The following is a 14729-nucleotide window of genomic DNA, read 5'->3' as shown; positions in this document are numbered from 1 at the left end:
CCCCAAATCAACAGGGGTCTGCCCATTGGTGCTTAGAACATTTCCTGAACCTTCAGAATTGATCAGACCCGGTATTCAAAAGTCATCGCGTTGCAGACAGGAAAAGGCCCTCGAGTCGCTTCGCCAGGCCGAGAAGCCTCTTGGGCAAGCGACTGTGTTGTCTGGGGCTTGCAGCTGACCTATACAGCACCTGCAGGAGCTTTTCAGCCACCTGGAGTCGGGCGCGTGAAGCTTCTCCGCAGAACAGGCCAGTAGTGCTGGAGAATGGGCTCCGGGATGGGACAGGATGCGTGGGTGACACTGAGGGAATGGGTCCTGTGAGCGCCGAGGCTTCTCCATCTCTAACGACTGTGTCCCTGCCTAGAGATGAGGCTCCGGGAACAGCCTTTCCCACCTGGCCTCAGCCCTTTCTGAAACCGCTTCTTTCCACACTTAGGGCAGCTTTCTTAATGCTTCAGAAGACATTTCTTCTCCCTGCGTGGCCCGGGCCAGGCCTTGGTACCAGCCGGCACACCCTACCTCCTTATCTCACTACGGAAACAAACCCAAATTACTCTGATAACCCTCTTCTGCAGCACCATGTCACATCCTTGCGATGCCAGGCTGCAGGACTGTGCCCTGCTCCGGTGCATCGGCCTGGGGAATTCCTGACTGCAGGGGCCTGGGAGGGCTTGTCCAGGGCAGGGGGTGAGATCAAGGCAGCAGGAGCTGTCGGGCAGGGGGAGGGGGAAGAAACCTGCCCCAGGGATGGTGCTCTCTGGGGCCTTGGGCAGAATCTGCTCTAAGTCCTTCCATGACAGCAGCAAAGACACGAAAGAAACCTACTTTTAAAAGATCCAGACAAAATTTCTGAGTTCAAGCGCTGAAGCAGGAGCTCCAGGTGTCCCCAAGAAAGACAGGGGAGGCGGGCAGTGACCAGATACTATGGTGATGGGTGCACTATAAACAGTAGGTAGATTAGATAATTATGATGATGGAGTGGCGGCTACTCCATCCTTAAGGATGCAGCAGTGTTCTCATTGTATAATATTAATGCTTTCCTCACTCCCGGGAGGTAGCTCAGGGATGGTGGCTATTTCTTGTCTTGTCTTTTCAACACATAATTTTGAATTCTCCTGTTTGTATGACAGACAGTGTGAATCCTTCTTGCCGAATCCTGGACTGGTCCGGGGGTGGGGGGGGGAAGGAGCAGGTATCTCACGTGCGGAGACACAGCCAAATGGCAGCTATTCACAAAGAAGGTGACATGACAAGCGTTAGAGAGGAGAATTTATTGAATCCAAAACCTACAGCGCAGCATTGCAGGCAGAGCCCAGCAGATATAAAAAGGTCACTCGTGTGCGTGTGTGTGTGTACATGTGTGTGTGCGTGTGTGTGTGTGTGCACAGCAGCGCAGCGGCAGGAGAGAGTCAATGCATCACTGTGACGTACTCAGATCGTATTGCCAAGACTCCACCTAAACAGGAAAGGACCAAGGTGGAGTCAGTCAGTGCTAGACTCCGGAAGGCCGGTAACAGAGAGTTACCGTACACACTGGGGCAGAGCATTGTCCCATCGAGCCTGGTATCCCGCTCCCTCCGCACCGGCTCCGCCCCTCCGGCCCATAGAGCCTGTTATTCTCATCGTCTCCAGCATCCTGCCTCCTGGTGTGCGGACCAGAACGTAGACTCCTCTCGTCCAGGCTCCGCTTCCAGCAATGGCTTAGGCCTGTTAGCTCACAGAGGCATAAACCCCCCACAATGCACCTGGTCGATCATGAAAATGGTCTGGAAGTTGGCATGTTTCGTTTCAGCAGGACAAGGCGGGTGTGGCGCCTGGGCCTGCCCTCCCTTGCACGGGCTCCCTTCCAGTCGATCTCGAGGGCTCCCAGGGTAACACTGCAGGTGCTTGGGAAGCAATGCAGACCAGGGGCCGACGCTTGGGGCAGAGCAGGGCTCGAACAGTCACCATGTGATGGCTGGGAAGCAAACAGTGGACCAACTCTGCCTAGTCCTTGCTTGGGGTTTTCACCCTGGGCGCTCTTTGCAGACATTGCGGAGTGAAGCCCCACCCGGATCATCATCCCCGTCAGAAGGGCAAGGCCACACTGCTGACAATGAAGCTGCTGGCTCCTGGGTCCCAGTCCCACTTCCACTCCACTAGCCCACGCTGCCTCTGTGGATGTTCGGGTAACTCGGGCTAATGCACGACAGAGAGGACAAAACTAACTGCCCACGCGATGCTCACAGGGGCCCCGCGTCATCTGTCTTAACGGTGCCAAGCCAGCCGGTCCTGAGCAAAGACAAGGAAAGGGAGCAATTACCTGCCATCAGCTCTTCCTAGTCATCTACCGCCCTCTCGGGGGCCACCAGCTCTCGTTCTCCCTGGTCCCCCAGGTTGCGATTCCTCGTGGACAGCACGAAGGCCGGCCCAGTTTTCTCCATGTGGATCCCTCTGCTGCTGAAGTAGCTCTGCAGGGCACTTAGGAACTGTGCGGGAAACAGGCCTGAGTCAGCTGGTGCATTAACAACCTGGGTGCTGCTCACTACTCGTGCCTGCTCCACAGGGCCCGCGGGGAGCTGCTCCCAGTCCCGGGGCGGAGGTGCTGGACTCCAGGCTCACCACATGGTGCGCCAGGTGGAACAGGGAGCAGCCTGCAGCTCCCGGCTTTGCAAGGTTGCTGGAAGTGAGCAGCTCAGGCCCACAAACCCACTTCCCAGGCCCCTTGCCTCGCTGGGGCTCACCTCCCCTGGGACAGCCAGCCCCAGGGCTCCGGTACCACTGCACCTCGCTGTGTTTGGGGCTGAGCTGCCCTTAGGTTTAGCTTGCTCCTTCTGTTAATGGTTTTCTCTATCCAGCAGTGGCCGCCGGGGAGAACGTCCCGAGGGGTAACAGCCCTGGGCTTGAGGTGCCATCTGGGTCTGTTCTCATTGAGTCTGAAGGGGCTTGGCCCGTTCTGATCCCGGGGGCACCCCCCTCACCCGCTTTGTCTGGACGGGACGCTCAGAGTGCTCTCACCGCAGGGCATGGGCCCCCAGCCGCCTCCCAGGGGGACCCTGCGGGGAGCAGCAGAGGAGGGCTCCTTGCACAGTCAGGCTGAGGAGCTGTATCCGCTCCCAGCGGGAGGGCGACAGGCCACGTCCTTGCCCTTCTGTCTCGTACAGACACACGTTAGCACGTGACCCTTTGCTTTTAGGCCCCCACTGAGCCTGGACTCCCCGGGCGGGGCCTTTACCTGCGCTCCCCCAGACAATGCCTCCTGCAGCCTGGGAGCCGGGCGGCCCTGCATGGCCCGCCGTGGCATGAGACATTGCGGCGAGAGCAAATTCATCTGGCACCGGTATTGTGGCTCATTAGTGAAGCCCTAATGGGCACTTGAAATGAAACTTCCTGAGCTCCAGAGATGGCAGAGAAAGACCGAGGCCCCTCTCAAGGGCTTGGCTAATGTAACCTCACCCCAGAGGTATGTCGCTGCCTTCGATCCCAGCCGCCCCCTCCCCAAGCCTGTGTTATGGAAAAGAAAGAGACACTCCCCCCCGGCTCCTCCATATAACAGCTACAAGGGAGACGTGATCAGTTATTCATCAAAAGCCTTTCCATGCCCCCCCCCCCCCCCCCCCCCCCGGCGGTAGTGAGAGCCGCTTCCAGCCCAGCTCAGCTCCGGCATCGTGGGAATGCCATGTGCAAACAGCCTCAGCCCCCTGATCTAGGAGAGTGACCAGCCCCCCAGCTCACCAGCTCTCTGTTCTGCGGCAGGTCCAGCATGCTCCATCTCTCACTCTGCAGGGATCGGTTCTGAACCCAGCCCTGCACCAGCAGGGACAGGAGACCAAGGAAGGTGACTTGAAGCATCAGGTTCATCTCTGGAAATAGCCTTTGCTGGCTGTAACAGAAGAGAACTTGCCATGCTACACCCCGGGGGGTTCTCAGCCGAAGGTTGGCCTGGAGCAGCAGCATCACTCTCCTGGGGGTGACTGGGCAGCGAGGAACTTGCCCCAGGGGTAGAGAAAAGCCTTGGCACTGAAATCCTCGCACTGCCAGGGAGAGGCAGGGCTACTAAGCTGGACTGAGCCGGAGGAACAGCAGCAGCCCTTTACCCTGCTGGAATGCCTCCCAGCCAGGAATGAACAGCTCCCTGCGAGGCTCGGGTGGGAAAGGGACTGGCCCGCGGTCACACAGCCGGATGGTGACAGCTCTGGGAGTGGACTCCAAGTCCCTGCTCTGGCCACTACTCCAGACAGACAGGACAGAGTGAACCAAACCTAGGGCAGAATGAGCCCCAGGCCCTCTCCAGGCCACCCACGGGCCTGTTAGGGGCTTTCACCAGGCTCTTCACAGGCACTGTCCACACATGGGACTCCGCCCTGACGTGGGAGAGATTTGTTCACCTCACAGGCAGCGCGGTCACTGGAACCAGGGGGCTGGGACCGAAACGCAGCAAGGCCAGACGCTGCTGGGAGAGGTGGGGCAGCGCGTTTGCAGCTTGATGACCTGGGCAGTTACTGGAGTGAACCTCAGGGCGTGTCAGCACAACCCACAGATCTGGGCGGCAGGGCTTGCGCCAGCACGCTAAAAAGAGCTGTGCGACTTGACATTGCGGCTCGGGCTGCAGCCTGGGCTCTGAAGCCTGGGAGGAGCATTAACGACCGGTCGTTTTCTGCCAAGCAGGAATTCCATCCTCAGTGGCAGCAGCTTTGCAGCGAGCGGGCGATTGCGAGCAGCTCTGCATGGACAGGGGGTGGACAGTGGCTATCCCTGTGGCCAGTCCCCTGCCTAACAGGGGTGTGTGTTAGCTCTCTGTTTTTTCATTATTATCCTCCCATGGCTGCTTGTGGGACCTGCCTGCTTCCGCCTTTCCTGGCTGTGGGCTTTGCTCTCAGCATGGCAGCTCGTCCCAGCACTGCCCCGGAAGACCCTGCATGAAGGTCAGCCGAGCGACGTGATTTGTGTGAGGGGGCTGCCGAGTTCTCAGCATCTCCTCCTGGAGTTTTTTAGTGGGAAAAAGTCCTAAAGTTTCCTAAGCACAGAGTCTTTGCTAAACCCTGCAACCAGCAGGCAGATTCAGCTCAGGGGAAAAAGCAGGGGGGGCCTGCATGTCAAGCAGCTTGCTTTGATTGGAACAGTGGTGAGAAGGACGGGGTCATAAGACAGCAATGAGGTAGCCCCAAAAAGCAGCCAGGCGACCCGGCCCCCCTGTAATTTGAGCACTGCCGCGGGGTTGATAGAGCCTGTCCCAGGAGTCCCCCACCCCGCTGTCCTTTCCTAGGGGAGTGTGGTACTCGGGTGCGCTCTGTCCCCATTACAAATTGGACACACAAAGAGGGCACTTACCTCTGCTCTTCCCTGGCGCTTGCTGTCCTGGCTGCTGAATGAAGTGTCAGGCAGGCAGCATGTCCCCTCCTTATATACAGCCCCGCGTTCCCGGTGGGTACGTCAGAAAAGAGGGAGCCATCACCCCGCCAAGCTTCCGCCTCCTTCTCAGTAGGTGGTGGGTGGACAGGTATTGTTCGCCAGGCAAGTGGTGTTGGCCTTTGGGAGGACAGCGATGGGGAGGTCTTGCAGTTAATCTTCCACACTCAGGCTGAATAGGAGCTGGTCACAGGCTCCTGCACTGAGCGGGCAGAAAACGTGAGCGCCCAGTCCCCTGGCACGGGGAAATCAGCCTCCCAGGCCAGAGCAGGGAAGCCTGGGCTCTGGGGACAGTGTCACCGCGACACGCCTTGCCCAGGTAGGTGCAGGTAGCCATTGCCCTGCCAGACTGGAAGCAGAGGGGCACAGCCCTGAGCCCAGGTGGGGCTGGGGGTCTGCCCTCTTCTCCACGCCCCGCGTGACTTGGTTTATTGCAATGCCTGGATTTGGTGCTTGTGAAAGTGAGGGGCCCACAGCGCAAGCAGGTGCCAGGCAAAGCTGGGCAGGGACTGCACAAGCTACCCACCCCCGGCTCTGCTAGTGCCCCTCCATCCCGACCCGCAGACCCCTGTTATCCCAGCCCTGGGCTCCCCCTTCCCCACAGCTCTGCCAATGGACTGAGACCACTTTCTCGTGGCTTCAGTCCCAACGTTCCAGTCCCACGGGGAGGGGGCTGGTTACATCTGTATTGCTCTAGGGAGCCGGAGCCTTTTAAAGGTGCGGCGGGAGCTGCGGCCCCTGCCCTCACTGCCCGCCAGCAGCAGGGGCAGAGGCAGGCGTGGGCACTCACCACCCCCGAGAAGGCTGTTCTGCGGGAGAAACGCACGGGGCCCAGGCTCGGGCCCCAGAACAGACGAACAATAAGAAAAGCAGGAGAGCGCCCATGGGCCAGATCCTGCCCCTGCTGGGGGTGGGGCTGAGAGCACTGGAACAGCCTCTTCTGCCAACCCCCCAGACCCTGGTCTCTGCTTATGGGAACCTAGCCCACACCTGACCCCTGGAACTGGCGGGGGCTCGCTGGCCTGGGGGACACAGGAGCTCAGACTGGCCCCCGTGGCCTGCCAATCCCTAGCCTTTGTTGCTGCCTTTGGAGGCTCTGAAGCATCCTGGCTCAGCTCTGCCCAGCTGGTCGAGTGCCCGGCCACCCTGGAGCAGTTGTTTGTGTTTCCATTTCCCCCTCCCATGGGCTGAATCACGCAGCCCTAGCTGCCCGGCTGCTCACCTGCATCAGCCTCTCGTGGAAGAGACAAACAAGTGGGCCTAGGACACGCTGGCCCTTTGCGGGTCTGCACGGGGACTCCTGGCTGAGCCCACCCCACGCCCGAGCCCAGCAGCAGGATTAGCACAGCTTCACCCGGTCCTGCCACTCTGTGATCCCTGGAGAGCCCTGGCTGCCGGGCCAGGGCCGTGATCGGGCCGGGCATTAACAAGGCACCAGGCAGGACTTTTAGTGCTCGGAGGTGAATGAGGGACTGGTGAATATCCCTCCCTGCCCCCGCCTTCCCACACCTTCCTCCCACACCTCGCTGCTTCAAGGACCCAGGTGACTCCGGCCCCTCCAGCCCCAGCAGGCAGGGGGGAAGATGAAAGTGCCAGGGCAGGAGGCCGGAGACGGGGTGAGCCACTAGGGCTGCAGCCGGGCGCCAGGTGGCTAGAGCCTCACTGCAGAGGCTGAAGCTGACGTGGAATGGGGCCCAGACCGTGCTCGGTTAGCGCCAGCCTCAGAGTGTAATGCAACTGCCTGGCTGGCTTTGGTAGAGCGCACCTGCCCGTCTGCTGCAGGTGCCAGCCTGGGGCTGGTATAACTCGCCTGCCTGGCAGCAGAACATGCCAACAGTGCCCAGCCATCACACCGCTGCCTTGCAGCGGCAGGTGCCGGGGGGATGCCCCCGCCCCGCTCCCCCAGCCCGCTGATGTGTTTGCTGTGCCGCCTGTGACAGGCTGAGCTGCAGCCTGCACTGGTGCCATGCAACAATTGCTCGGCCTCCGGGCAGAGGGACCCACTGGGGTAAATTCTGAGTCATCCCAGAGCATGACCCCTGGGCCCTTGCACTGCCTGCCCGGAGCCAAATCTGACCCCGCAGCCACACGACGAGGAGCAACAGCCCCAGCCCGTGGAGCGGCCAGGCCAGAGGGACCCGCTCAGAACCAGCTCAGGCTCATCTCCGAACCAGGGGCTCACGAGTCTGCTTCTCACATGCCCAGTAATAAGCAGCCCGTCTATTGCCGGAGCACCTGCCATGCAGCGGGAGCCCCGCGTGCTTTACTGACTCCAGAGATGCAGCTGCTCCTGGGGTGGGGCAGAGCGGCCATTCTCCACCCAGGGCACAGCACCAGATTCCTTAGGCGGGGAAGCCAATAGTGACAGCTCCAGCCTTGGTGCGAGAGGAGCTGATGCCGCTGAGCTGGGCTGTGGCTCCCACGCGACGAACCTTCCTTACAGGAAGCGCGACAGGATCTTCAGGGCCCAGGAGTGGTGAGGACCCAGGTGTAACAGCTCCTCTGACAGAAGGCAGCTCCAGCATCGTCCCCTGCGGGGCTGCCAGTCAAGCCGCCCACAGGCTGCATCTCGCCCGCTTGGTGCCGTGATGTGGCCTGGGCCCATATTCAGAATCTGAGCATCTAGCCCTTCTGGTGGCGAAGAAACCCTTCAAAGGTGATCATGACATCTGCCTGTGTCTGCAGAGAGCCTGAAACAAGAGCTCGGCCAGGGGTGAGCTCCCCCATGGCCCTCAGTGGGGTGCGTCACGCTGAAGTTCAGCCATGACACACCAGTGGAATCATCACTCTAGCATTCCTGAGCCCAGGCCTAGAGGGGGCAGTTGTGGGGGGAACTGAAGCCCATGTGGGGGCAGATGGGAGCTGCCATGGGGGAGGAAGGGCAGAGGGAAGAGAGGAGGAATGACGCACAGGACATGGGTTGGGGGGCTGGAGAAGGGAGAGAAGCTGCGAGAGCGGGAGCTTAATGGCGGGAGATTGATACTGCATGGGACAGTCTGGTTCTGGGGCATCAGAAAGGGCAGTTCTCCCCTCGAACCTGCCACGGGCGCCAGCCCCGCTCTGCGGGAGGAGGGGGGCTAGGAGTGTTTAGTCCCCCACGTATGGCCCAGCCCTCAGGAGAAATGAAATACAGCCCTCTGCACCTCCCTGTTCCACGCCGGTGCCCTGCGCCACGCTGGGGAAACGAGCCCAGCGGAGAGACCGGTTGTGACGAAGTGGGACTGTTTAACTTTCTTAACAGCTTTCACTTCATCTGAGACCTTCTCAAAGCTATCCACACTGGATCCTTCAACAGGAAAGTCAGTGGAGCCATTCACAACAGAAAATTTCTGGCTGTTAGGAACTGAAACTTTCTTGATTAAAAAGAAAAGGAGTACTTGTGGCACCTTAGAGACTAACCAATTTATTTGAGCATAAGCTTTCGTGAGCTACAGCTCACTTCATTGGATGCATACTGTGGAAACTGCAGAAGACATTATATACACAGAGACCATGAAACAATTCTGTCTTTGCCGGGGCTAGACCAGGAATGGAGTCTTAGAACTTTTAGTAAGTAATCTAGCTAGGTATGTGTTAGATTATGATTTCTTTAAATGGCTGAGAAAAGAACTGTGCTGAATAGAATAACTATTTCTGTCTGTGTATCTTTTTTGTAACTTAAGGTTTTGCCTAGAGGGGTTCTCTATGTTTTGAATCTAATTACCCTGTAAGGTATCTACCATCCTGATTTTACAGGGGGGATTTCTTTATTTCTATTTACTTCTATTTTTATTAAAAGTCTTCTTGTAAGAAAACTGAATGCTTTTTCATTGTTCTCAGATCCAAGGATTTGGGTCTGTGGTCACCTATGCAAATTGGTGAGGCTTTTTATCCAACATTTCCCAGGAAAGGGGGGGTGCAAGGTTTTGGGAAGTATTTTGCGGGGAAAGACGTGTCCAAACAGCTCTTCCTCAGTAACCAGTATTAGTTTGGTGGTGGTAGCGGCCAATCCAAGGACAAAGGGTGGAATATTTTGTACCTTGGGGAAGTTTTGACCTAAGCTGGTAAAGATAAGCTTAGGAGGTTTTTCATGCAGGTCCCCACATCTGTACCCTAGAGTTCAGAGTGGGGGAGGAAAAGAAGGATTCTAGGTGGACTCCTCCTGAAGGTCGAAACAGCAGACTGGACTTCTACATAGAGTGCTTCCGACGACGTGCACGGGCTGAAATTGTGGAAAAGCAGCATCACTTGCCCCATAACCTCAGCCGTGCGGAACACAATGCCATCCACAGCCTCAGAAACAACTCTGACATCATAATCAAAAAGGCTGACAAAGGAGGTGCTGTTGTCATCATGAATAGGTCGGAATATGAACAAGAGGCTGCTCGGCAGCTCTCCAGCACCACTTTCTACAAGCCATTACCCTCTGATCCCACTGAGAGTTACCAAAAGCAACTACAGCATTTGCTCAAGAAACTTCCTGAAAAAGCACAAGATCAAATCCGCACAGACACATCCCTGGAACCCCGACCTGGGATATTCTATCTACTACCCAAGATCCATAAACCTGGAAATCCGGGGCGCCCCATCATCTCAGGCATTGGCACCCTGACAGCAGGATTGTCTGGCTATGTAGACTCCCTCCTCAGGCCCTACGCTACCAGCACTCCCAGCTACCTTCGAGACACCACTGACTTCCTGAGGAAACTACAATCCATCGGTGATCTTCCTGATAACACCATCCTGGCCACTATGGATGTAGAAGCCCTCTACACCAACATTCCACACAAAGATGGACTACAAGCCGTCAAGAACACTATCCCCGATAATGTCACGGCTAACCTGGTGGCTGAACTTTGTGACTTTGTCCTCATCCATAACTATTTCACATTTGGGGACAATGTATACCTTCAGATCAGCGGCATTGCGATGGGTACCCGCATGGCCCCACCGTATGCCAACATTTTTATGGCTGATTTAGAACAACGCTTCCTCAGCTCTCGTCCCCTAACGCCCCTACTTTACTTGCGCTATATTGATGACATCTTCATCATCTGGACCCATGGAAAAGAAGCCCTTGAGGAATTCCACCATGATTTCAACAATTTCCATCCCACCATCAACCTCAGCCTGGTCCAGTCCACACAAGAGATCCACTTCCTGGACACTACAGTGCTAATAAACAATGGTCACATAAACACCACCCTATACCGGAAACCTACTGACCGCTATTCCTACCTACATGCCTCCAGCTTTCACCCTGACCACACCACACGATCCATTGTCTACAGCCAAGCTCTGCAATACAACTGCATTTGCTCCAACCCCTCAGACAAAGACAATCACCTACAAGATCTCTATCAAGCATTCTTACAACTACAATACCCACCTGCGGAAGTGAAGAAACAGATTGATAGAGCCCGAAGAATTCCCAGAAGTCACCTACTACAGGACAGGCCTAACAAAGAAAATAACAGAACGCCACTAGCCGTCACCTTCAGCCCCCAACTAAAACCCCTCCAACGCATTATTAAGGATCTACAACCTATCCTGAAGGATGACCCAACGCTCTCACAAATCTTGGGAGACAGGCCAGTCCTTGCCTACAGACAGCCCCCCAACCTGAAGCAAATACTCACCAGCAACCACATACCACACAACAGAACCACTAACCCAGGAACCTATCCTTGCAACAAAGCCCGTTGCCAACTGTGCCCACATATCTATTCAGGGGACACCATCACAGGGCCTAATAACATCAGCCACACTATCAGAGGCTCGTTCACCTGCACATCTACCAATGTGATATATGCCATCATGTGCCAGCAATGCCCCTCTGCCATGTACATTGGTCAAACTGGACAGTCTCTACGTAAAAGAATAAATGGACACAAATCAGACGTCAAGAATTATAACATTCATAAACCAGTCGGAGAACACTTCAATCTCTCTGGTCACGCAATCAGAGACATGAAGGTCGCTATCTTACAACAAAAAAAACTTCAAATCCAGACTCCAGCGAGAAACTGCTGAATTGGAATTCATTTGCAAATTGGATACTATTAATTTAGGCTTAAATAGAGACTGGGAGTGGCTAAGTCATTATGCAAGGTAGCCTATCTCCTCTTGTTTTTTCCACCCCCGCCCCCAGACGTTCTGGTTAAACTTGGATTTATGCTGGAAATGGCCCACCTTGATTGTCATGCACATTGTGGGGAGAGTGGTCACTTTGGATGAGCTATTGCCAGCAGGAGAGTGAGTTTGTGTGTGTGTTGGGGGGGGGGGGGGGGCGTGAGAAAACCTGGATTTGTGCTGGAAATGGCCCACCTTGATTTTCATGCACGTTGTAAGGAGAGTGGTCACTTTGGCTAGGCTATTACCAGCAGGAGAGTGAGTTTGTGTGTGTGGTTTTTGGAGGGGGGTGAGGGGGTGAGAGAACCTGGATTTGTGCAGGAAATGGCCCACCTGGATTATCATACACATTGTGAAGAGAGTGGTCACTTTGAATGGGCTATTACCAGCAGGAGAGTGAGTTTGTGGGGGGAGGGGGCGGAGGGTGAGAAAACCTGGATTTGTGCTGGAAATGGCCCAACTTGATTATCATACACATTGTAAGGAGAGTGATCACTTTAGATAAGCTATTACCAGCAGGAGAGTGGGGTGGGAGGAGGTATTGTTTCATGGTCTCTGTGTATATAATGTCTTCTGCAGTTTCCACAGTATGCATCCGATGAAGTGAGCTGTAGCTCACGAAAGCTTATGCTCAAATAAATTGGTTAGTCTCTAAGGTGCCACAAGTACTCCTTTTCTTTTTGCGAATACAGACTAACACGGCTGTTACTCTGAAACCTTTCTTGATTAAATCACTTTCACACCCTTCAGTTGCAGTAAACTGCTTGCAAAGACTCCATGAGGATTCCTTTCCCTAGGGCTTTTCTATGCAACAATTCACCCTTCACAGAAATTCTGCTCTTACCTTATTCACCGAGGGCTTGCTCTAGAGGAACACTTTCCTGAGCAACAACAGACTCTTTCTGGGTCTCCCTTACATCCAGAATTATCTCTGGCCCATCCAGCGGATTCCTACACAATCCCCTTTCAGGCAAACTTACAGACTTCCTAGATAAAAGGTCAGAAGCATTCTCCTTCCCTTTGCCACACACAAGTTCAGGAATCTTTTCCTTCTTGCTACAGGTTTCCACACCCTCAGTAGGTAACACAATCAAATCACCTTTCTGCTCTCCTTGTGCCCTGGCTAGGATCTCACCCTGATTAGACAGAGTTGCTCCACCCTTTCCCAACAACACACTAGCAACAGGCAAAATACAAGCACCAGAATTGTCTGGTCTCTGGGATTTTACATAGACACTAACTGGATACGACCGAGTTACCCGGCCATTCTCCCGAGCAGTCACAAACTTAGGACCCTTCCCTTCCTGGGCTTTAGCTGAATCCAGAACCAACTCTGAGACAACTGCACTACCCTCAACCATCACAAGCTGAAAGGCCCCTTCTGTCTGCTCCACAGACAAAGAAGAGCCGGACACACTTTCTCCTTTCCCAGACACCCAGCTTGGGATCTCATTCCCCTTGTCCCAGCATGCAAGGCTGGTCACAGACAACTGCTTGGAAACCAGGGTAGCTCCCTCCATAGGCAAGTCAATACCCCTGACAGACACAGGCACGTTTCCTTCCCTGTCCCACTTCTCCACCCAGCTAACAGGTAAAGTCCAAGGACACTCAGCTTCCACTCTCCTCCCCTTCCCACCCTGCTGACTAGACACAGCCATCAGCTCACAAGGCTGTCTAGGCTCATCCAGACTTTCCTTACCCAGCACCTTGCCACTCCCCACAGATCCCCTGCCCTGCCTGTGTCTCCCCCCCTCAGCTGGGGTCTCAGCTCCCACTGTGCTCAGCGCTGCCCTTGCTGTCCCAGTGGGGTAGGCAGCGAGCTCGCTGCTTTCCTCACTGCATCAGAGCCAGCGTGAGCCCCCTCTCCAGTGTGCAAGGGGGGCGGGGAGCCCCAGGGATCTGGTTACAGGCAGGCAGGTAGCCTGAGCCCAGCAGCTCCTCCCTGCTGCCAGCCAGGTCATCTGCATTTTCACTGACCATTTCCCTCTCCACCGAATGGTTCCCTGGATTCAAATTCAAACCCTTGGCAGTTACCGGAGCAGGGACTGGATCCTGTCCCAAAGAGACACAGTCACCCCACAACAGAGTCTCGCAGCTGGTATCCTGGAGCACCCCAACGGCCAGCCAGCCCCACCCCTCCTGGGTCTGCACAGGGATCTGGGCCATAGGCAGGGTGAGGGGCTTCGTCCCTGGGACCCTCACCCAGCCCCTCAGCATCTGAGGCTGCACCACCCAGGGCCTGACAACAGTTCTCTCTGTCCCAGGATCTCGCCACCCCAGGAATGTCTCCCCATTGACCGTCACCTTCCGCTTCCACTGGAGGTCCGAGGGGCCTGGCCCAAGGAAACTCCACACAGACATATAGGTTGGGGTCAGGAGTGGGAGCCTGTCCACCTCCCCACCCATCTGGCTGATGGAGTCTATGGCCTTGGGACCCAGCAAGGGAGCTAGACACCGGGGCTTTTCCACAGGGTCCCCCTGGTTCAAATCGCCAGCCTGCTCAAAGGCAGTGAGGTGGGCATCCATCTCCCCCCACTCCTTAACCAGGGGCAGCAATTTAGTCTTGAGGTTCCCTGCGGAACTGGGGGGGTCCCCACTCATTCCTGGGGGGTCCCCTATGCCTCTCCGCTCCCCCACCGCCAGTTCATGGTGCTGATGCTTAAACCCCCTGGGGTTTTGGGGTGGCCAAAGGGCATGGGCCGCATAAACCTTCCCACATGCGGCCTGCGAGTGCTATCAATCACCCCCGACCTAAGGGAGGGCGTGAAACTGGAAGGGCCTGGTGTAACTCCCCACCAAAGAATGGGAGAGATGCTGGGGCATCCATGGGAACGTTGGTGGCTTCAAACTTCCCCAGGTCACCGGCTAAAGTGACCCCGCTCAGTTCGATCTCGAAGGGGGGAGAACAAAGGAAGGGTTGGAGAACAAAGGAATCAGGTGACCTCCTGGCCCCGGAAAGGGACAAAGCCCAGAGGAGGAGGGGCTGGAGGGAGTTTCAGTTTGGGCTGGCTGGGGATGAGGAGTGAAGTGCAGACGTGGTTGTCTGGCTCACTGCCCCACAAAATGGACCCAGCTGTGGGGTCCTGTTCTCTGCACCTACAAGCTCTGTTTTAGACCATGTTCCTGTCGTCTAATAAACCTGTTTTACTGGCTGGCTGAGAGTCCCGTCTGACTGCGGAGTTGGGGGGCAGGACCCTCTGCGTTCCCCAGGAGCCCCGCCTGGGCGGACT

At 56.1% G+C, this 14729-nt stretch overlaps 1 long non-coding RNA gene across 2 annotated transcripts; it reads right to left on the bottom strand.

The window, feature by feature from the left end:
* Positions 1-1269: 1269 nt before the first annotated feature.
* LOC119564551 lies at positions 1270-8678 on the bottom strand. Of its 2 annotated transcripts, XR_006287695.1 has the most exons (5): positions 7821-8678; positions 5311-5508; positions 3715-3862; positions 2303-2468; positions 1270-1456 (listed from the first exon to the last, which is right to left on the bottom strand). It is a non-coding gene; the product is annotated as an uncharacterized LOC119564551 (long non-coding RNA). The 2 variants fall into 2 exon arrangements; XR_005223538.2 differs by lacking the exon at positions 7821-8678 and having other exon boundaries at positions 5311-5880.
* Between the last annotated feature and the right edge of the window lie 6051 nt (positions 8679-14729).

This window comes from Chelonia mydas, chromosome 27 (assembly GCF_015237465.2).
Source record: "Chelonia mydas isolate rCheMyd1 chromosome 27, rCheMyd1.pri.v2, whole genome shotgun sequence".
Classification (NCBI taxonomy): Eukaryota; Metazoa; Chordata; order Testudines; family Cheloniidae; genus Chelonia; species Chelonia mydas.
This window is presented reverse-complemented; position numbering and strand designations above follow the sequence as displayed.